Source organism: Zingiber officinale, chromosome 6A (assembly GCF_018446385.1).
Source record: "Zingiber officinale cultivar Zhangliang chromosome 6A, Zo_v1.1, whole genome shotgun sequence".
Lineage (NCBI taxonomy): Eukaryota > Viridiplantae > Streptophyta > Magnoliopsida > Zingiberales > Zingiberaceae > Zingiber > Zingiber officinale.
This window is the reverse complement of record NC_055997.1, coordinates 101,302,317-101,325,047: the sequence shown is the minus strand read 5'-3', so window position 1 is coordinate 101,325,047 and position 22,731 is coordinate 101,302,317. Positions and strand designations below refer to the sequence as shown.

The following is a 22,731-nucleotide window of genomic DNA, read 5'->3' as shown; positions in this document are numbered from 1 at the left end:
AATTGAACAATTCAAAGACAAAGTTAAAGAAACAAAAGCCTAAAGACATTCCACAAACCAAAACCGAAACTAAACCTCTCTTCTCTCTATTGAAACCACAGATTTGCCTCTGGGAATGCCCTTCCGGCAATCACCGGCTACCTCTGAATCACCAGCACATTCAGGAGAATTCAAAAGCCATAGAGAACGCCCTAATTAGCTCGGATTCACCTGAAATCACCAGCCGCCGAAGAAACAGAGCACTCTTGCTAAATCTGGAGACGCGAGGTGGAAATGAAGATGGATCGATCTCTGGAGAACCGGAGAACGCCCCTAAATCCCCCAGAGAGAATGGCAGAAGCTCAGATCGGAGAACGCCCCTAAATCTGGCTTGGATGTAGCTCGCGGACAGCAAGATCACAACCGGAGAACGCCCCTAAATTGCTGCTCTGCGCTTCGCCAGATCACTAGAGGTTCGCCGGAGATGAAGAGAAGTGAAGATCATATCTGGAAGTGGAATGGGAGGCTGCGGCGTCGCGGAGAAGAAGGATGAACAGTGGCCAGAATCGCGAGATCGCCAAGCTCGTCTTCTGCACTGTAGCTTCTCAGATTTAAATCAGATCTGGATCTGAACAGACGGCTGAGATGATTCCGGGCTAAATCAACGGTGAAAAGTCATCCAAAATATGATCTGAAGGTACTGATGTTGATCTAGGGTCTGGATCTACTCTCCTGTAGGTCGGATCGATCAGATCATAACTGGATGGTCCAGATCCGCCCAGTCTTCAATGAACGGTCCAGATTAATCCGGCTGGATCAATGGCTGGATGAACTCAGATCTGGATCAAAACTTCTGGATCTTCATAAATAGCTCAGATCTGCTCCCCATTAAGTTGGATCGGCCAGATCTTCAACGGATGGCTCAGATCTGCTCAATCTTGGATGAACGGCCTATAATGCTCCGAGGCTTGATCGACTTGATTAGCCCTTGATTTGAGCCCAAATGCAGCCTGATCTGATCGGGTCCATGACCCTTTTGATGCCTACAAAATAAGGATCAAATATTAGCATCAAATTAAGCCATAATAACATAATTTACAATTTAGTCCAAAATTGATACAATGTATAAAAAATGTAATGTAAATATGGGTTCTATATATGAAAACTACATCAAACCATGATTATATGAATGAGAATAGTATAGTAAAATCATGGTTATCAAGGAGCTAGGGCTTCTCCGGTGGTCGTCCAAAGGGATTCCACGAGTTCTTCTTGGATTCGAGCTTCCCTCGTCAAGAGGGAACTATTAGCACGAAGAAGGGCCGGAGATCTCAAGTTGTCCGAACCCTAGAAGTTTTTCCCATTCGGTTTGAATCCAAGAACACACTGTAAGTCGCTACTCACCTGCAGTAGGATAGTTCCGGATTTCTATTCCTTTTGTGTTCCGAATTTTTCTATGAAGAAGATTAGCTTAGGGTTTACTGCCGTGACCTTCAAAGGAAGAACAGGATGGGTAAAGATCAAGCATGTGGGTTTTATACCTCAAGTTTTTATAGCTTGAATTCGGATTTGATGCTTTTATTTCCCTTTCATTTTCTTTGCTACTGTAAAGATTATAGTAGCCGTGGAACCCTAGCATGCATGTTAGATAGATTTGGTTTGGTGCTATGATGTTCAGAGATAGGAATAAGTTGCAAATCAATTTTCATTGATGTTGAGGCTTCATCTAGTGAATGTTTGCAATTTTCTTCTATGGATTTGAGGTGTTTGTGATCGAGTTTGGTGTTGCCCTGGTTCCTCTGGATGGTGTGTGATGCCAGGACTATGGAAGCCTTGGGACTTAGTTTAAGAATTTGTTAGATTAATTCTGTATATAGGTTGATAAGAAAATTTTGGAGTAAGAAGCTGTATTTTATTTTGTTCCCGCTATTCATTACTTGCATGATTTGATTTTATTAAACTACGTGGTGATGTTATTTCTTTTGTGTGTTTGATATATGTTCCAGCCACCTGTGGCTGATATATATTATGTTTGTATCTCAGTTTAAGGTCACCGGTACAGGGGAGATTCTGTCGAAATTTTTCAGTAGAGACTCCTCGTGGTTTTGATCATACCGATTAAGTACAGTTAGTAGTTAAGTAACGGTCATCCTTAGAGAATAGTATAGTATAGTAAGAAGGGTGGTCGTTACAGTTGGTATTAGAGCAGTTCCCATTCTCCAGCATCACACATCAGCACCATCTTTGCCGTCTTCAAGTAAGAAAGTATTTAAGTTTTCCTTTTATGCTTTCTTTCTTATTTGCAGTATTGAGTAATTGCTTATATGCGCTTTAGTAAGATAGATGTTTTGTTCTCTTATATTCATATACATAAGTATGTTTAGAAAGGATAGAAAAGATATCAAACCTTCCAAGGACCACTAATGGGTACGATGCGATATGAATAATGGAGACCGAAAAGTTAAGAGACTAAGGAACAAAGAGTACCATTAGTGAAAGTCATTTAGAACCAGAAGCACGAGGAAGTTACTTAGGAGCGTGAGGACAGTATGAGACAGAGATATCTAGAATTATTCTAAGTTCGAGGATGAACTTTTTATAAGGTAAGGAGAATTGTAACGCCCAAAATTTCCTCAATTAGAGTCCTAAAAGTAATTTAAAAATATTTAAAAATGCTATAGAAATATTCTAGGGATTTTTAGAGTATTTTTATGTAATTTTTGGAGGTCGTTTGGTATTTTTACTAAACGAAAGAAGTTTCGACAAAAATAATGTCCAAGCCGAGATTTGAACCGAAGACCTTCGGTTAAGCAAAGCCTTAAGCGAATCGGGTTAACCAAGTGACCAGCAAGTGTTTTGTAAAGAAAACTGAACCAAATTAATATTAAGCAGTTTTTAGGAACAGAAATATTCAAGATAAAAGGGTTGCGGAAAAATGATTCGGCCGAGTTTCAAACCCGCGACTCCAACCACGAGCCAAGCCGAGGCTGACCAAGTGTTCAGGCCGTCGGTTCTACTTAGAAAAGATAGGAAATTTACTTAAGGAAGGTAACAGAATATTGGATTATAAAAGGGATGAGTTAATGTTGAATCTCCCGTGCCCTAACTTCTTCCCCTCTCCTGAAACCCTTCTTTGCTCCTCTCGCGCGACGGCTGCTCTCGGGTGAAACCACAGCGAGGAGCTAGGGCTTCTCCGGTGGCCGGCTAAAGGGATTCCGCAAGTTCTTCTCGGATCCGAGCTTCCCTCGTCAAGAGGGAACTGTTAGCACGAAGAAGGGCCGGAGATCTCAAGCTGTCCGAACCCTAGAAGTTTTTCCCATTCGGTTTGAATCCAAGAACACGCTGTAAGTCGCTACTCACCTGCAGTAGGATAGTTCCGGATTTCTATTCCTTTTGTGTTCCAAATTTTTCTGTGAAGAAGGTTAGCTTAGGGTTTACTGCCATGACCTTCAAAGGAAGAACAGGATGGGTAAAGATCAAGCATGTGGGTTTTATACCTCGAGTTTTTATAGCTTGAATTTGGATTTGATGCTTTTATTTCCCTTTCATTTTCTTTGCTGCTGTAAAGATTGTAGTAGCCGTGGAACCCTAGCGTGCATGTTAGATAGATTTGGTTTGGTGCTATGATGCTCAGAGATAGGAATAAGTTGCAAATCGATTTTCATTGATGTTGAGGCTTCATCTAGTGAATGTTTGCAATTTTCTTCTACGGATTTGAGGTGTTTGTGATCGAGTTTGGTGTTGCCCTGGTTCCTCTGGATAGTGTGTGATGCCAGGACTATGGAAGCCTTGGAACTTAGTTTAAGAATTTGTTAGATTAATTCTGTATATAGGTTGATAAAAAAATTTTGGAGTAAGAAGCTGTATTTTATTTTGTTTCCGCTATTCATGACTTGCATGATTTGATTTTATTAAACTGCGTGGTGATGTTATTTCTTTTGTGTGTTTGATATATGTTCCAGCCACCTATGGCTGATGTATATTATGTTTGTATCTCAGTTTAAGGTCACCGGTACAGGGGAGACTCTATCGAAATTTTTCGGTAGAGACTCCTCGTGGTTTCGATCATACCGGTTAAGTAGAGTTAGTAGTTAAGTAACGGTCATCCTTAGAGAGTAGTATAGTATAGTAAGAAGGGTGGTCGTTACAAAGGGACCGCCAAATGGATCGCCAGTTGGGCCGCCCAAGGGGCCGAGGGGTAGTATTTATCCTGGAGATCTATAGTTCGAATCCTGGAGAAGACAAAAATCCACTTGCTAGGGGTGGGAAAACCTTGTGAGTAACGACACATGCCCGAGGGTCGTCGATCGACGACATAAGGGATCGCCAGTTGCGCTGCCATTGTGGCCGCCCAAGGGACCGCCAAGGGGCCGCCTAATGGGTCGCCATTGTGGCTCACTTGGCTACCAGGATTCATAAACTCTAGTACTTAGCCTGGAGGTCTAGAGTTCGAATCCTAGGGAAGGCAAAAATCCACTGGCCAGGGGTGGGAAGTCCTAGTGAGTAACGATACGGCCGAGGGTTGTCGGTCGACAACATAAGAGGTTGCCAGTTGGGCCACCAGTTGAGCCACCCAAGGGACCGCCAAGGGGCCGCCAAATGGGCCGCTAGTTGGGATGCCCAAGGGGCCGAGGGGCCAGGTCGTTACAGAAACAATCCCTTAGGAACTGCTGCTCTCGTAGAGAGAGTGCTCTAGATCGTACACTCTGTCATGCCCTGGAGGAGTCCCTGTCCGAAGAAATTTCGGCAGCATCTCCCCTGTACGGCGGACAATCTGAAACTTTCTACAAACACTATATACCTCAGCCACATGCGGCTGGAATAATAACAAAAATAAAATACAACACACAGACAACCACACAGTTTATATAAATTTCAGCCTCTGGCTGACACAACCACGCAGTTTAATAATAATCAAACTGAAATAGAAATAGGACTAAAAAACAACACTACTCAACTACACTCGTAAAGCTCAAATCCGACAATAAGATCAACTCACCTCTTCTGCCGTCCAGGCAGACATGTAGTAAAACATATCCAAACACCAAAACCATCGACATGTACATTCATACCAGATCCATAGTATCAAAACCGGAATAAGTCGGACATAGTCAAAACGATAAAACTAAAAGATCAACCAACATTTTCGTGGTCTGCAGGGGACTAGCAACTAGAACTCTCTCCTGACAGCATTAACCTGAAAATAATAACGGAGGCGGGGGTGAGTCCAACGCTCAGCGAGTAACAACTGATATATATAGTAAGGAAGTAACATCTAGCACTAATCATGCGTACAGTCTCTTGACAAAATAAAGGTAAATGCAAACTGTAGTAAACAGGAGAAAACTGTACTAACCATGGTACAAGGATAAACAGTCCAAGAGGTATAGAAATCCTGTATGCATGTCAAGCATGGACATCCAACCAATATGCAGCAAATAAATGCAGCAAACACAACCACAAGAAATAAATGCATCAATGTGTATGATGCCAATGCAATCATGGTCACCCCTGACGCCAGTTAGCCATCTCACACCCAATGGTGGGACCGAGTAGGTAGGGCTGTGACAACCGTGCACTCTGCATCACTACTCTTGATGAGTGACCGAGTGGACGGGATGCTGTCGGAGTACACACATACTCCTACCCCAAATCATAAATGGGGGGCGTAATGCTCTCATCTCCCGGTACAAAATGACGGGGAGGGGTCTCGACGTACTATCACGCTGCAATCACACTACCCATGAGCGGACCAACGGAGCACCGAACGAGCAAATTGACGTGCTACCACGCTGCGTCACGCTACCCATGAGCGTCAACAACGGAGCACCGAACAGTGATGAAACTGGCGATGTGCTCGACAATAATGGAGCAATCTATCACACAACATGCAATCATGCGAATGGTGCATGACACTAAGCATGGTAATATACTGAAACAAATCTATATACATACATGATGTGCACCATAGCAAATAAATCATATCAAGGGTACACAGATCAGGTAAGGTATCAGATCTAGGTCCTGAACATGGTGAAACATGGTATATCACTACCCCTATAAACATGTATAAGCAGGTAAGGAATAGTATGAGATGCAAAACAAGCAATCAACCAAACATGTAACAGGTATTGGGTAGTGATTAACCGAAACAAATAAGAAACATAATCTTTGCTATTTGTTAAATTCATTACTATGCATATCAAATGACATAAGTCAAAAGTACCCGCCTCCAATAAGAAATGGTCCAATCCGATAATCGAGATACTCGTCTCGCGTCAAAGACCTGTGACACCAATGTAAATATATTTTATTTAGCTACAATTCCCATAAATAGCTAAATGAAATCTCTAACCCTAAATTAGGACAAAACCCTAATCAATAGACACAACCTCAATCTACTCATAATCATCCATCTAAACAATCGAATCAAAACCATATTCTATAGCATATACAAAATGCTCTACACCTTACCTCAAGTTCCACAACCGTTCTTGCTGTTGAAAAATCAAAGAGTAAATGTTGAAATAAGGAAATGTCGGCTGCTGAAGATCAGGACCCTACAACCAGAGACCACCATCCTCAATTAACACAACTCTTCCACCCAAACACATTACTGCTCACGGCAAGACACAAAACATAGCAAAAATTTCGAAAACCAAACCCTAAACCCTCACCTTCAATCCCACTGCCGGACTACTGCTACCCTCAGTCTCCTTCTTGAGCTCTCGTTTTCCGACGACTCTAGTTGTCCGCCAAGAGAGGGAAAGATGTACAGTCACCGATGCTAGAACAGAGGAGAAATTGGCCGGCGGCGGTTTCGGGACTAGGGCACACTGAGGTCCTTCGGTGATGGTCGGCTCTAGCAGGACAGAGGGCAGAAGGGAGAGCGTCGGCGGTGGCAAATCGCCGTCACCGAGGCACTGGTCTCGGACAGCACTAGCAAAGATCGCAGCAAGGCGCTCACCGGCATCGGCAAGGTAGGCTAGGGAACGAGCACAGAGTAGGGAACCGGCGATGGAGTGAGCGTCACCGGCGCTTGGGGAAAAGGAGGAGCGGCACTCGGCGGGAGGCTAGGGCGCGCGGTGACCAGCACAGATGAGGCGGCCGACGCTCGGGAGAAGAAAAGAAAAGGGCTTCGGGTGTGTGGCGCAATGTGGCTAGGGCAGAGGATCGGGAGAATAGAGAGGAATAAAAGGAGAACCACTCGTGCGACGCCGGTTAGGGCACAGGGAAGGAGTCGGGTGCGCGTGGGTTCGGCGAGGAAGAGAAAACGGAGGAAAGAAAAAAAAGAAATAAAGAAAAGAAATAAAAGAAAAATAAAGGAAAAAATAAACTTTTCCTCGCTTAAATGGGTAGCCTAAACAGGCTTTCCCGGAATCCAAATTTTATCCCCGTTAACTCGTCCATACGAGCTCCGAAAAATTCCCGAGAAATTTCCAAAAATTTCGGAAAATTCCCTTATTAATATTTGCCTATTTTCGGTATTGTACATTCTCCCCCACTAATAAAAATTTGGTCCCCAAATTTCGTTATCTACCATCAGCAAGTACTAACAATAGACAAAAAGTATAAATGCTGAACGGTAAACTAAATCACATACCTCAAGTGAAATGATGGGGGTATCAAGCTCGGATAGTATCCTCGAGCTCCCAAGTAGCCTCTTCATCCGAATGATGCTGCCATCCGACTTTAACCAGCCGAATAGTCTTGTTCCGCAACTGACGCTCTTTCCGATCAAGAATCCGTACCGGAATCTCCTCATATGTAATGTCAGGCTGAACTGGAACTGGAATATCTGCTAGTACATGCGTCGGGTCAGGCACGTATCTCCGCAGCATAGATACGTAGAATACATCGTGGACACCTGCCAAGGACGGTGGAAGTGCTAACCGGTAAGCTACCACTCCGATCCTCTCCAAGATCTCGAAAGGGCCAATATACCGCGGAGCTAGCTTACCTCTGAGGCCAAATCTCTTCACTCATTTCGTGGGTGAAACTCGCAGAAATACATGATCGCCAACAGAGAACTCTAGTGGTCTGCGTCTCCGATCAGCATAACTCTTCTGGCGGTCCTGCGCCTCTGACATCCTCCGTCTGATAGTACGGACCAACTCTGCATCCTGCTGAGCTCTATGAGGTCCCAACATCTGAGCCTCTCCAACCTCATCCCAGAGGACGGGTGTCTGACAAGGTCTACCATACAACGCCTCAAACGGTGCCATCTGGATAGCCGAATGAAAGCTGTTGTTGTAAGAAAACTCTACTAATGGCAGATGGTCCTCCCAACTGCCTTCGAAATCCATAACACATGACCTCAGCAGGTCCTCTAAAGTTTGAATGGTCCGCTCTGACTGTCCATCTGTCTGTGGATGGAAGGCTGTACTGAAACGGAGCTGTGTGCCCAAGGCTTGCCGCAGACTCTGCCAGAAACGTGACGTAAACCATGGATCTCTATCCGAAATGATACTCAATGGAACACCATGTAATCTGATGATCTCTTGACAATACAGATCTGCCAATTGGTCCAGGGAATCAGTCCTCCGAATCGCTAAGAAATGCGCGGATTTGGTTAATCGATCAACGATTACCCAAATCACGTCATGGCCTCGTCGTGTCCTCGGCAATCCCACTACAAAATCCATAGTGATATGTTCCCATTTCCACTCAGGAATAGGAATCCGCTGAAGTAACCCGGCAGGTCGCTGATGCTCAGCCTTCACCTGCTGATAGACAAGACATCTAGCTACAAAATCCATGATGTCTTTCTTCATACCGTTCCACCAATAGGAATGCCTCAAGTCTCGATACATACGGGTCCCGCCTGGATGGATCACAAATCGAGAGCGGTGTGCCTCCTGGAGTAGCTCCTGTAAGACCGGATGAGACTGAGGTACGTATAATCTGCCTCGGAAGTATATAATACCCTCCTCATCTCGTGTAAACTCGGTCTGCTGACCGGAAGCTATCTGACTGCCAATAAACTACAAATGCTGATCACTAGCCTGGGCCTCTCGGATCCTCGTCCTGATCGACGACTGAGCAACCATGGTAACCAGAATACCCTGCTCTGTCGGTCCCTGCTCCTCAAGATCTAACTCAGAGAAACCCTGAACCAAGTCTGTAACTGAAACTCGGTGGTAAGCCAAAGTCCCTCTGGACTTCCTGCTGAGTGCATCTGCAACCATATTAGCTTTCCCCGGGTGGTAGCTAATGGTGCAATCGTAGTCCTTCAGGAACTCCATCCATCTCCTCTGTCGAAGATTAAGCTCCTTCTGAGTAAAAATATATTTGAGACTCTTATGATCAGTGAGAATCTCAAATGTAATGTCGTACAGATGATGATGCCAAATCTTCAAAGCATATATGATGGCAGCTAACTCCAGGCCATGAACTGGGTAGTTCTTCTCATGCTCCTTCAGCTGACGAGAAGCATAAGAGACTACTCTATGGTGCTACATCAGAACAGCACCCAAACCCTGTAGAGAAGCGTCGGTGTAGAGTACAAATCCGACCTCTCCAGAAGGTAAAACCAAAACTGGAGCCGACACTAATCTCTGCTTCAGCTCCTGAAAGCTGGTCTCGCAATCCTCGGACCATGTGAACTTCACGCCTTTCCTGGTAAGGCATGTCAGCGGCATAGCAATACGTTAGAAACCCTCGACAAAATATCGATAATATCCGGCCAATCCCAGAAAACTGCGAATCTCATGAACTGACTTCGACTGCTCCCAACCGGTGACAGCCTCGATCTTCTGAGGATCAATTGAAATACCTCTGCTAGAAACCACGTGTCCCATAAAACCGACTGAGGATAACCAGAATGCACACTTGATGAACTTCACGTACAGCTGATGTCGTCTAAGAGTCTCCAAGACTATACAAAGATGCTGTGCATGCTCCTCCTCGGAATGCGAGTAGATCAATATGTCATCAATGAAAACGATAACAAACTGATCCAGATACTCCAGAAAGATGCGGTTCATCAAGTCCATAAACACCGCTGGAGCATTGGTAAGCCCAAATGGCATTACCAAAATCTCATAATGACCGTATCTAGTACGGAAAGCTGTCTTCTGAATATCTGATTCTCTGACTCTCAGCTGATGATATCCGGATCGCAGATCAATCTTAGAATACACTGAAGTACCTCTGAGCTGATCAAACAAATCCTCGATCCATGGTAAAGGATATTTATTTCTGACGGTCACTACATTCAGCTGTCTGTAGTCAATACATAACCTCATAGTGCCGTCCTTTTTCTTGACAAATAATACCGGAGAACCCCATGGAGAAACACTAGGGTGAATAAATCCCCTATCCAAAAGCTCATGGAGTTGAACCTTCAGCTCGTTCAACTCTTTTGGTGCCATACGATAAGGAGCTTTCGATGCCGGTGCGGTCCCCGGAATTAGCTCAATAGCGAACTCCACTTGCCTTCTGGGAGGCAGACCTGGCAGCTCCTCTGGAAATACATCTGGGTACTCCCGGACTACAGGAATGTTGGAGAGCTGCGAACTACTGCTGTCCTCAGTACTAATCATAGATAACAGAAAACCCTGACAGCCATGTGACAACAACTTCTGAGCCTGAATCGCCGAAATGATCGATATGCTGTCATCTCTGATGCTAGTGAAATCCCACGAGGGTTGGTTCGGAGGCCGGAAGGTGACTACCCTCGTCTGGCAATCAACGGTAGCATGATATACTGACAGCCAATCCATGCCAAGTATGATATCAAACTCGACTATCTCCAATACTAGAAGATCTACCGTAAGTATCATGTTGCCAAAGTCTAACGGGCAACCTCTGACCTCCTGGGTGACGTCTAAAGTATCACCGGACGGTAGGGAGACGGTCAATCGCTGCAGTCTAAAAGTAGGTAATCTACCAATCTCCCGCATAAAGGTACGAGATATAAAAGAGTGTGAGCTACCAGTATCAATCAATATGTCAGCGGAAAATACATAAATGGAAATCATACCGCGGAAAACGGATCCGTCGGCCCGCTGTGCATCCTCCCTGGTAATCGCATGAACACGTCCAGTCTCTGGCGGAGGAGGAGGTGGTAACACTGCCAGCGGCTGCTGCGGCTGGGCAGAAGCCTGCCACTGAGGCGCTGCTGGATAATGTGCCAGAGAAGACTGAGAAGGCGGCGACTGATACTGTGCCGATGGCTGGGACTGAGTCTGGTACTGGCCTAGAGGCTGAGGCTGCATCTGATACTGCCCCTGCGTCGGATAATAAGGTCCCGGAACAGAACTCTGGGTGCTATGGAAGCATTGGAGTATTCCTGTCCATGCATGCCAAATGCTGCTGCAGGTGAAGCTATCCCCTGCTGATGATGTGAGGGCTGGAATCTCCGCCCTCCTCGTCGAGACCCTGACTGACTGTGCTGTCCTCCCTGAGCAGTAACTCCAGGAGAAGTATGCTGAGCCTTCAGCTAGCAATCTCGACTCTGGTGCCCAGGCAGTTTGTAATAAAAGCAAACTGACTGTCCCATAGTACAGGCTGTGGTGATGTGATCTCTGGACCCACATCTGAAACACCAAATATCGCTGGCGGGTTGTTTCCGGTTCTGCTGTGGAGACCGGAAATGTCCTGAAGAAGACTGCCTTGATTTCTGAGGCCTACTAGCTACCCCAGAAGTACCCTGATCTGACTGACTGCGCCTGCTCTGCTGTGGTGTAGCCTGTGACTGCTGGTTCTGTCCAGATGTCTGACTCGGCTGCTTCCTTTTCCTATCCAGAAAAACTCTCTGCTGAGCTGACTCAATAATGAGGGCTCTGCCCAACATCTCCGCATAAGATGTGATACCAAGACCGACAAGTCTTAGTTGCAAATGTCCATCCAGCCCCTGAATGAACTGCTGCATACGTGAACTGTCCTCAGCAACTAGCTCTGGACAAAATCTGGCCAAGCTGTCAAACTCTGTATTATACTCTATCACCGATCGATTGTTCTGTCGCAAACTCAGAAAATCCTGCCGGCGAGCCATCTCATAAGCTCGTGGAAAGAAACGGCTCTCAAAAGCCTCTCTGAATCTGGCCCAAGTGATGTTCTGCTCACGGATGATGGAACACTGAGTAGTCCACCAGGTGTCGGCCGTGTCCCATAAATGAAAAGCAGCCAGCTCTGCTTTCTCCCACTCTGAGCAAGCCATATAGAAGAAAGTCCGCTCCATAGTCTCAATCCAAGACAGGGCCACACTCGGATCACGGTCTCCTCGGAAGAGTGTAAATCGACTCTTCATCAACTCTACCAACACTGGAATCCTGGCTCGTGCCGCAACAATGTCAGTGAGGTGTGTCGGAATGACTGTCGGGACTGGCGAAACCACTGGAGCTGGTACTACAAGTGGTACCGGTGCATAAACCGGAGGAGGTACTCCCGGTGCTGCTGGGTAAACTGGAGCATATGCCGTCGGTGGCACTGTAGGGTGAACATAGGTGGCCGCGGCTGGATGTACGGTAGGCAATGGTACCAGATGTGGAGCAGTCGGTATCCCTAATGCAGGTGCTGCTGGGTACACCGTATGTACTGGGAGCATAGGTGCCGCTGGTGTCAGGTACACTGTAGGCCAAAGTGGTGGTGGTGCCGAATACGCCATAGGCTGGGCTGGAGCTGGTGTCAGGAATGCCAATGGTACCCCTGGTGGTACCGGAAATACAGTAGGAGTGGATACTGTCGGTGCAGCTGAGGTAGGTGCCTCTAAGGGAGCCATCGGGGTCTGAGAGCCCGACGCCCCCGCAGCATGCTGAGTCTGTCCCTGGCCGACAGGCTCATCAACAGAAGGCATCTCTGGCATATCCAGAGATCCCGCGGTTCTCGTACGTGGTCGTCCAGCGCCACGTCTCGCAGCAATACGCGTAGATCGCCTCATATCTGTTAAATTATATTACAGATATTACTACCAGTATAGCCAATTACCAAAATAACATCATACATAATTGCTGTCTGGAGATGTTCCGTCGCTGTCCAGTCCCCAAATTGACCTCGGAATTTCGTACAAGAAAATCACCGGAATCCATATTAATCCGAAACGAAAGTCCAAAATGTATACATAATGGAAAATCCGTGCAACCAAAATAACTACCCAGTTTGACTCGCAAACTTGGGCTAGCACAATATATCCAGAATACTAAAAGCAGGTATCACCCCCTGCTTTGATACCAATAAATTGGTATCAGATAAATCTCGAAAATCCAACACACGGAAACCAAACAAGTATCGCCAAACTTTGGCGCTCTGATACCATATAAATTGGTATCAAGTTATCCCAAATATCCAAAATACGAAAACAACGATCGTAAAACTTAAGCTCTGATACCAAATAAATTGTCACGCCCCGGAGGAGTCCCTGTCCGAAGAAATTTCGGCAGCATCTCCCCTGTACGGCGGACAATCTGAAACTTTCTACAAACACTATATACCTCAGCCACATGCGGCTGGAATAATAACAAAAATAAAATACAACACACAGACAACCACGCAGTTTATATAAATTTCAGCCTCTGCTGACACAACCACGCAGTTTAATAATAATCAAACTGAAACAGAAATAGGACTCAAAAACAACCCTACTCAACTACACTCGTAAAGCTCAAATCCGACAATAAGATCAACTCACATCTTCTGCCGTCCAGGCAGGCATGTAGTAAAACATATCCAAACACCAAAACCATCGACACGTACATTCATACCAGATCCATAGTATCAAAAATCCATAGTATCAAAACCAGAATAAGTCGGACATAGTCAAAACAATAAAACTAAAAGATCATCCAGCATTTTCGTGGTCTACAGGGGACTAGCAACTGGAACTCTTTCCTGACAGCATCAACCTGAAAATAATAACGGAGGCGAGGGTGAGTTCAACGCTCAACGGGTAACAACTGATATACATAGTAAGGAAGTAACATCTAGCACTAATCATGCGTACAGTCTCCTGATGAAATAAAGGTAAATGCAAACTGTAGAAAACAGGAGAAAACTGTACTAACCAGGACATGGTACAAGGATAAACAGTCCGAGAGGTATAGAAATCTTGTATACATGTCAAGCATGGGCATCCAACCAATATGCAGCAAATAAATGCAGCAAACACAATCACAAGAAATAAATGCATCAATGTGTATGATGCCAATGCAATCATGGTCACCCCTGACGCCAGTCAGCCATCTCACACCCAATGGTGGGACCGAGTAGGTAGGGCTGTGACAATCGTGCACTCTACATCACTACTCCTGATGAGTAACCGAGTGGACGGGATGCTGTCGGAGTACACACATACTCCTACCCCAAATCATAAATGGGGAAGCGCAATGCTCTCATCTCCCGGTACAAAATGACGAGGAGGGGTCTCGACGTACTATCACGCTGCAATCACACTACCCATGAGCGGACCAACGGAGCACCGAACGAGCAAACTGACGTGCTACCACGCTGCGTCACGCTACCCATGAGCGTCAACAACGGAACACCGAACAGTGATGAAACTGGCGATGTGCTCGACAATAATGGAGCAATATATCACACAACATGCAATCATGCGAATGGTGCATGACACTAAGCATGGTAATATACTGAAACAAATCTATATACAAACATGATGTGCACCATAGCAAATAAATCATATCAAGGGTACACAGATCAGGTAAGGCATCAGATCTAGGTCCTGAACATGGTGAAACATGGTATATCACTACCCCTATAAACATGTATAAGCAGGTAAGGAATAGTATGAGATGCAAAACAAGCAATCAACCAAGCATGTAACAGGTATTGGGTAGTGATTAACCGAAACAAATAAGAAACAAAATCTTTGCTATTTGTTAAATTCATTACTATGCATATCAAATGACATAAGTCAAAAGTACCCGCTTCCAATAAGAAATGGTCCAATCCGATAATCGAGATACTCGTCTCGCGTCAAAGACCTGTGACACCAATGTAAATATATTTTATTTAGCTACAATTCCCATAAATAGCTAAATGAAATCTCTAACCCTAAATTAGGACAAAACCCTAATCAATAGACACAACCTCAATCTACTCATAATCATCCATCTAAACAATCGAATCAAAACCATATTCTATAGCATATACAAAATGCTCTACACCTTACCTCAAGTTCCACAACCGTTCTTGCTGCTGAAAAATCAAAGAGTAAATGCTGAAATAAGGAAATGTCGGCTGCTGAAGATCAGGACCCTACAACCAGAGACCACCATCCTCAATTAACACAACCCTTCCACCCAAACACATTACTGCTCACGGCAGGACACAAAACATAGCAAAAATTTCGAAAACCAAACCCTAAACCCTCACCTTCAATCCCACTGCCGGACTACTGCTACCCTCAGTCTCCTTCTTGAGCTCTCGTTTTCCGGCGACTCTAGTTGTCCGCCAAGAGAGGGAAAGAGGTACAGTCACCGATGCTAGAACAGAGGAGAAATTGGCCGACGGCGGTTTCGGGACTAGGGCACACTGAGGTCCTTCGGTGATGGTCGGCTCTAGCAGGACAGAGGGCAGAAGGGAGAGCGTGGCGGTGGCAAATCGCCGTCACCGAGGCACTGGTCTCGGACAGCACTAGCAAAGATCGCAGCAAGGCGCTCACCGGCGTCGGCAAGGTAGGCTAGGGCACGAGCACAGAGTAGGGAACTGCCGATGGAGTGAGCGTCGCCGGCGCTTGGGGAAAAGTAGGAGCGGCACTCGGCGGGAGGCTAGGGCGCGCGGTGACCAGCACAGATGAGGCGGCCTGCGCTCGGGAGAAGAAAAGAAAAGGGCTTCGGGTGTGCGGCGCAATGTGGCTAGGGCAGAGGATCGGGAGAATAGAGAGGAATAAAAGGAGAACTACTCGTGCGGCGCCGGTTAGGGCACAGGGAAGGAGTCGGGCGCGCGTGGGTTCGGCGAGGAAGAGAAAACGGAGGAAAGAAGAAAAAGAAATAAAGAAAATAAATAAAAGAAAAATAAAGGAAAAAGTAAACTTTTCCTCGCTTAAATGGGTAGCCTAAACAGGCTTTCCTGGAACTCAAATTTTATCCCCGTTAACTCGTCCATACGAGCTCCGAAAAATTTCCGAAAAATTTTCAAAAATTTCAGAAAATTCCCTTATTAATATTCGCCTATTTTCGGTATTTTACACACTTGAGAGGCCCTAGTGACAAGGGTAACCCGTTCACGGACGTCTAGGACATTCTCTTGAAAGGAGATGCAATTCCTCCATAAGGAAGTAGGGGCCCGTACCATCTACCTTTATTCTTATTGCTATTTACTAGACACAAATTCCTGTGGTCTATCGAGGTGCCCTCGTGACAGGGGGGGTTAACTGTTATAGGATTTTACAGGGATCGTCTCTATTCGATACTTAGGGATATTGACCAATCTAACTTCCTACAGAGCATGGACATAGAGGGTAGAAACTAAGTAATCTATGTAGTATCTCCTAGTATTACAATGAAACCGAAATCCTAGAATCCATCTTCCGAAGCTCATTCCCTCCAAGATCTCTTCCCTCTCTTTCTCTCAACCTTCTTTCTCTCTTCAATCACTCTCGTTAGTTTGCAAGCGCCAAAGTTAACTTTCGACCGTTTAGATAACCTACTTGCGACATCTCTAGTGTTTAATCAACAGTTCCTGTGGATTCGACAAATCTTTTATATTACTGATGACGAAACCGTACACTTGCGGTTGCGTAACACAAGTCCAAAGACTTTCCCAAAACATGAATTTTCAGGTTGCCTAACAACCCTCCCACTACAACGAGGCACTGTCTGTAATTATGTATCGTTTGTGATACGTGTTGCAGTTTCTTGTGATATCTCATCTTATACAGTTGGTACTAGATTAGACGTGTCCTTTATTATTTCCTTAAGAACAAATTTACTTATGGGCTTATGGTTCATTACATTGTCTTTTTCTAAAAATCAGGCATTGGTGCTAACCATGACCTTCTGAATTTTAGGACTATAAACCTCCTTTCGTTTCTCTAGGATACCCACAAACAAGTGAACTCCTGTCCATCTTATCAGTGTCTCCTTTTAGCACATGTGTTAAACTACCCCGAATCCGAATATGCTTCAAATTAGGCTTACGTCTATTCTGCAATTCTATGTGAGTAGAGAGTTCTGACTTAGAAGGTACTATGTTCACTTCTGTTTCCAGAGTATATCCTCAAAACGAATTTGGTAATTTTTTGAATAACTCATCATTGATCTAATCATTTCCATAAGAGTCCTATACCTTCTTTCAACTACACCATTCTATTGGGGTGTACCAGGTGCAGTTAGTTGGGATTGAATCCCAACTTCTGATAAGTGACTCCTAAACTCTCCCAAGAGGTACTCGCCACTACGATCTCACCATAGTGTCTTGATACTTTTACTTTGACGTTTCCCCACATCAGCCCTGTACTCTTTGAACTTATCAAAGCACTTAGACTTGTGGTGCATCATGTAAATGTACTCGTATCTTGAATAATTGTCTATAAAATAGATGAAATATTCGAATCCTCCTCTTACCTGGATAGTCAAAGATCCACACAAATCAAAATGAATCAATTCCAACACATCTTTAGCTATATACCCCTTAGACTTAAAAACTTCTTGGTTATTTTTTCTTGCAAGTAAGACTCGCAGGTTGGAAAGATTTTCACTACCAATGAACCCAAAAGTTCATCGGCTATTATCCTTTGAATCCTACTTAAGTTAATATAACCTAGCCTTAGTTGTCAAAGATATGATTGGTTCATTTCCGAAGGTTGCTTTCTCTTATTAGAGTTAGAAGATATGTTATTAATTTCCATTTGTTGTATCGTAGGAGTTATTGGATTTATAAATTACCAACCAATGTACCAGAACAGATAACTTCCCTCTTTTTCTTGATAACAACTTTGTTATTAAAAGAGGCAGAATATCAAGTTCTTTGAATAGTTTGAAAACTAGTTCTTTCTAAACTTGGTACGTAAAGACAATTTCTTAAAATCCATATTTTATTCCCATCAGAAGATAAACATCTCCCACTGCAATAGCTGCTACTTTTGCAGTAGTGCTCATGTAGACGGTGTTTTCCCTTTCATATAGTTGTCGGGTTTCCTGGAACCCTACAATGATTTGCAGACATGATTAGTGGCTCCCGTATATACACACCAGGTACCAGTAGATAACACCACTAAACATGTTTCAACAACTAATGAATAAAATACACCTATATTGTTCTTAGTTCTGAGAGGACAACCCATCTTAATGTCCAAGTCTTATTTCTAATCTTAATTGGGACTACTAAGTCTATTCTATAGTATAATAGCTAGGGGATTGACAAACATTTGAAATCCTAAGAATTACTAAAATATTTAGTCAAGACCAACACCTTAAAATCCCCGTGAATTTTGTATGCTACGATAGTATGGATGTATACAAAATCAAAAAGGAGATTTTATCTATTAATTTTATTATCTCGTCAACCTAATTTTATGACAAATAAAATTAATAGTTGGTTTATCTTTGATCAAATATTTGGTCAAAACTTTGAATTTAAAATTTTGATCAAATACTTGGTCAAAACTTTGAATTTAAAATAATATTGATTCTTCAAAATAATATCATTTAAATTCATCAACACCTCAAACACCATGAATTTTGCATGCCACGATAGTGTGGACGTATACAAAATCAAACATTTGTAAGAGGAGGGTTTTACCCATTAATAACCTTGTCAACATTTCTTTATGACAAATAAAATTACCTCAAACATCGTGAATTTTGTATACCGCGATAGTGTGGACGTATACAAATCCAAAAATTTGTAAGAGGGGTTTTACCCATTAATTTTATTATCTTGACAAATAAAATTACCTCAAACACCGTGAATTTTGTATGCCACGATAGTGTAGACGTATATAAAATCTCAACATTTGTAAGAGGGGGTTTTAATTTTATTATCTTGTCAACCTATCTTTATGGCAAATTAATAGTTGGTTTTCCTTCAGTCACACAAATGATAGCAGTGATTCCGATGGGAATGATACTATTAGATGAGGTTAAGTGTTTACCATTACTTGACACTTAGTCCATTAATTAAGATTGTACCCCTTCCGATGAGAAAGATTACACGCTCCTAATTAATTTTCTATAGTCATCCAAAATGAAAATTTGATCTAGTGATCCACAAACAAACTCATCCGATATAGAGGAAGGCACTCAAAGCCAATGTGCAAGTTTGTTTGCATCACTTACAAACCAGTAATGGAGATTGTGGAATTTATTTAAAAATCCCTCTCCCACTTAGTTATTTAAGGTGAGGAAGTTTAACCTAGCAAGCACACATCACACACATCACAGTAAATAAAAACAATAAATATGAAAATTAATTTTCCAACTATTATGACCTTTTCCATCATTGTCCTACGTGTGCTGTCAGCTTTAGGGTTCATGCCGACGGGTCCATCGAGCTTCCTTTTTCGCTGCGCCTCTGGTCCTCCAATAGCACCACGCCTCGCAAGGATACGATCCGTGACATAAAAAAAATAAAATTTTACATACATCGATCCTATATTCCATGAGGGAATGTACATCAAGTCCTGATCGAACATAAATGTAAAATCCTAGGGCTAATATAGCTCCTGCTGTATTAGTTAAATACAATCATGCACACACAATAAAATGCCCTTGACATGTCCAAGGGTTCAATCACACACAATAACCATAAGCCATAATAGTTGGAGCCTGCAACCACAGAGTTAACATATCCTACTATTATCCTACCTAAATTATGTATGACATATGCATAATTAAACTGAAAACCAAACACACAGAGGCAAACCCTAGCTCTGATACCAATTGTTGGTTGGTCCTAGGAAGATCGTACCGGTTCCACTGTACAAAAATTTTGTACAAGTGTCGAACCTTTCCTAAACAACCTATTATGTTCTTTAGAAATTACATTAGGAATCGCAAACAGAACTTAACATTATTGATTCTAAATTTAACTTATCTGTTCTTAATGGTTTAGATTTGGATCGAAAACGATGCTTAATATTATTGATCCAAATCCACCTATGTTATAAATTCAATTAAATATTAATTTCTAAAATTGACTTCCAGGACTGCATGACGAGGCACTAGTCCTTTTTGGGTATGAGATCATCTACCACCGCCTAGACAAAGCCTTTTAAAGAAATCTAATATTTAATTTCCTTATATAACCCTAGGTTTAACCAAAAAGAACAATCGAATCATAAATTCGAAAAAAAACACAAACTCGAATCACAAATTCGAAAAACAAAAAAAATACAATCTCGAATCAAAATTTTGAAACTTTAGAATCATATGCTTCTTGTGTTTGGAATTCATACAAAGAAAAACTAGCATGATGCGGAAAATATTTACTAGTTATATCTTTCTTTGTATGCAACGACTTCTTGATCTTCTACCGTATTCCTCGCCTCCTCTTGGACGTCGTGTGGGCGACGAATCTCCAAGATGAACACCACCCAAAAGCTCCTCCTCCTTCTCTAAGTTTCGACCACAACCACCACTAAGGAACAAAAGAGAGCAAGGGGAAAGGAAAGGGGAGAGGGCCGGCTACAAGTGTAACGCCCAGAAAATTCTCAAAGTAATTTTAGAAATATTCTATGATTTTTCTGAAATTTTAGGATATTTTTATGGAATTTTTAGAATAGCCAAAGTAGCAAAAATAAATGAAAACATAAAATAGCTTAAGCGAGAATCGAACCTGAGACCTATGGACTCTATGTCATATAGGGTGATTCTAGTAACCAAGGGGCCCTAGCAGGGGTGTGCTGAAAGGAAAGGAGAACAATTATATTTAAGGTTTAGTTGGGTGGTATTAACAACTTAATACAAATAGAAAATTAAGAGAGGAGTTATTATTTTAACGACAACTTCTCCTTTTCCTAAAACCCTCACACGCCGCCCCCTCTCCTTCTCACTATCTCAGCGCCCAAGACCAAGAAGCCTAGGGTTCCGCCCCTAGGATCATAGGAGCACCCTCCGACGATGATTCCGGCACAAGGACGCTCCCCTCCGCGAGAAGGAAGCATAGACGCAAGAGGATCGTCGAAGCGATCATCTTCTCCGAAAACCTAGCGATCGGATCGTAAGAAAATCTAGCGCAGGAAGTAAGAAACCCCTCACCTGCAGTATAAGTAGCTCTTTTCATGTTTTTATGCCTTAGTTTAGTTGTATATAGATTTTCAGCACATAGGGTGTGAATTAGTGCACACCAAATGTTTGATAAAATATTTAGCTCAATTAAATGCAACATGGGCATTTTTAATAGCTTAGATAAATGCAATAGGAGCATTTTATAGCATACTTAGCTTTTCTACAACTTATATGGGACTACGGTCCAATGGGTGGGTTCCCACAGTTGCCTCTAGCTTCAGATAACCTAACTCTAGGTTCAGATAATCTAGAAATACCAAGATAAGATAATTCAGTTATAAAACAGTATTTTACTTTTATCAGTGGCACTGTACTGGACTTTAATTGTCCTTGGGTTGGGCTCCCATAGTCGTCCATAGGTTTAGATAACCTAGTAAACCCTACTAGATTTGGGACTAGCTACCTCAGGTCTAGTTAGGGATGCGCACATAGCAAGTACAGTTGTCAGGCCCATCAGTAGCATGATTAGTATTTTCATCTATTTATGATAAATAGTTTTTCAAAGCTTCACAATTTAGTAATGTTATTACAGTTCAGAATTTGTATCAGCTTAGCATTAGTTTAGTTAGCTATTGTATCAGTTTAGTTCTACCTTGTTGATACTAGAAGATATTGCCATGATCAGCTTTTGATTTCTATGTTTTGTATGATAGTATGCCATGCCATGCTCTAACATGTTCAGTATATATTTCAAAGAGCATGTTTTAAAAGCATAAATCGCATCGTATGCATGTTTTGTGAGGTAGATGGTTTCTTACTAAGCTCCCAAGCTTACAGATACTTCTTTTCCTTATACTGCAGATAAAGATAAAGGAAAGATGGATTAGCGGAGGCTGGAGGACAATGCAATGAAGATGTGTGTGGATAGGAACTTGGAATAAAGATCTTTGGAGAAACTAGCAACTTAAGAACTTAGTATTTCTTGTAGTATTACTTTTCTGCACTTTTAGTTAATTAAGTGTCTTGAATTATGATAGTTATGCTTAGATTACTGATTGTCATGATCTTAGTAAGCTAGCCAGGAGTAATGATAGGTCTAGTAGCTTTGTTTTTGCTTATAGAGTTGATATATGTGATTCGAGCATGAAACAGTGCTGAAATCAGACTTCTGATACGAAATCAGAAACCCCAATTGATCAGCCGATCGATTGGAGGCTCCTCAATCGATCAGCTGATCGATTGGGCAGCTTGTTCCGCGAACAGTAAGCTCCTAGATCGATCAGCCGATCGATCCGGTAGCGTTCTATCGCGAACAGAGAGCTCTGGAATCGATCACTGGATCGATTGGCCAGACTGGATCGATCAGCCGATCGATCCAGACGGGACCCCCGTGCATAGTAGCAAGCTAAATCGATCAGTGGATCGATCCAATAGCTCCAATCGATTGAGTGATAAGCTCAATCGATCGGGAAGCTGGATTTTGACTAGAAACCTTTAGTTGTAGCTTCTTGACCATGGGGGATGAAAGATATGTCATGTATACCTTAGATCCCATCCCTTAGCATATGTAGAATAAGGAAATTGCATTAGCATAAAGAAAAACTTAAATTATATCAGTTTTCCGCAC

The 22,731-nt window shown here is 43.0% G+C and overlaps 1 long non-coding RNA gene across 1 annotated transcript; it reads right to left on the bottom strand.

Moving 5' to 3' along the window:
* Positions 1–14,870: 14,870 nt before the first annotated feature.
* LOC121994243 lies at positions 14,871–15,389 on the bottom strand. Its single transcript, XR_006115653.1, has 3 exons — positions 15,310–15,389; positions 15,107–15,192; positions 14,871–14,918 (listed from the first exon to the last, which is right to left on the bottom strand). It is a non-coding gene; the product is annotated as an uncharacterized LOC121994243 (long non-coding RNA).
* Between the last annotated feature and the right edge of the window lie 7,342 nt (positions 15,390–22,731).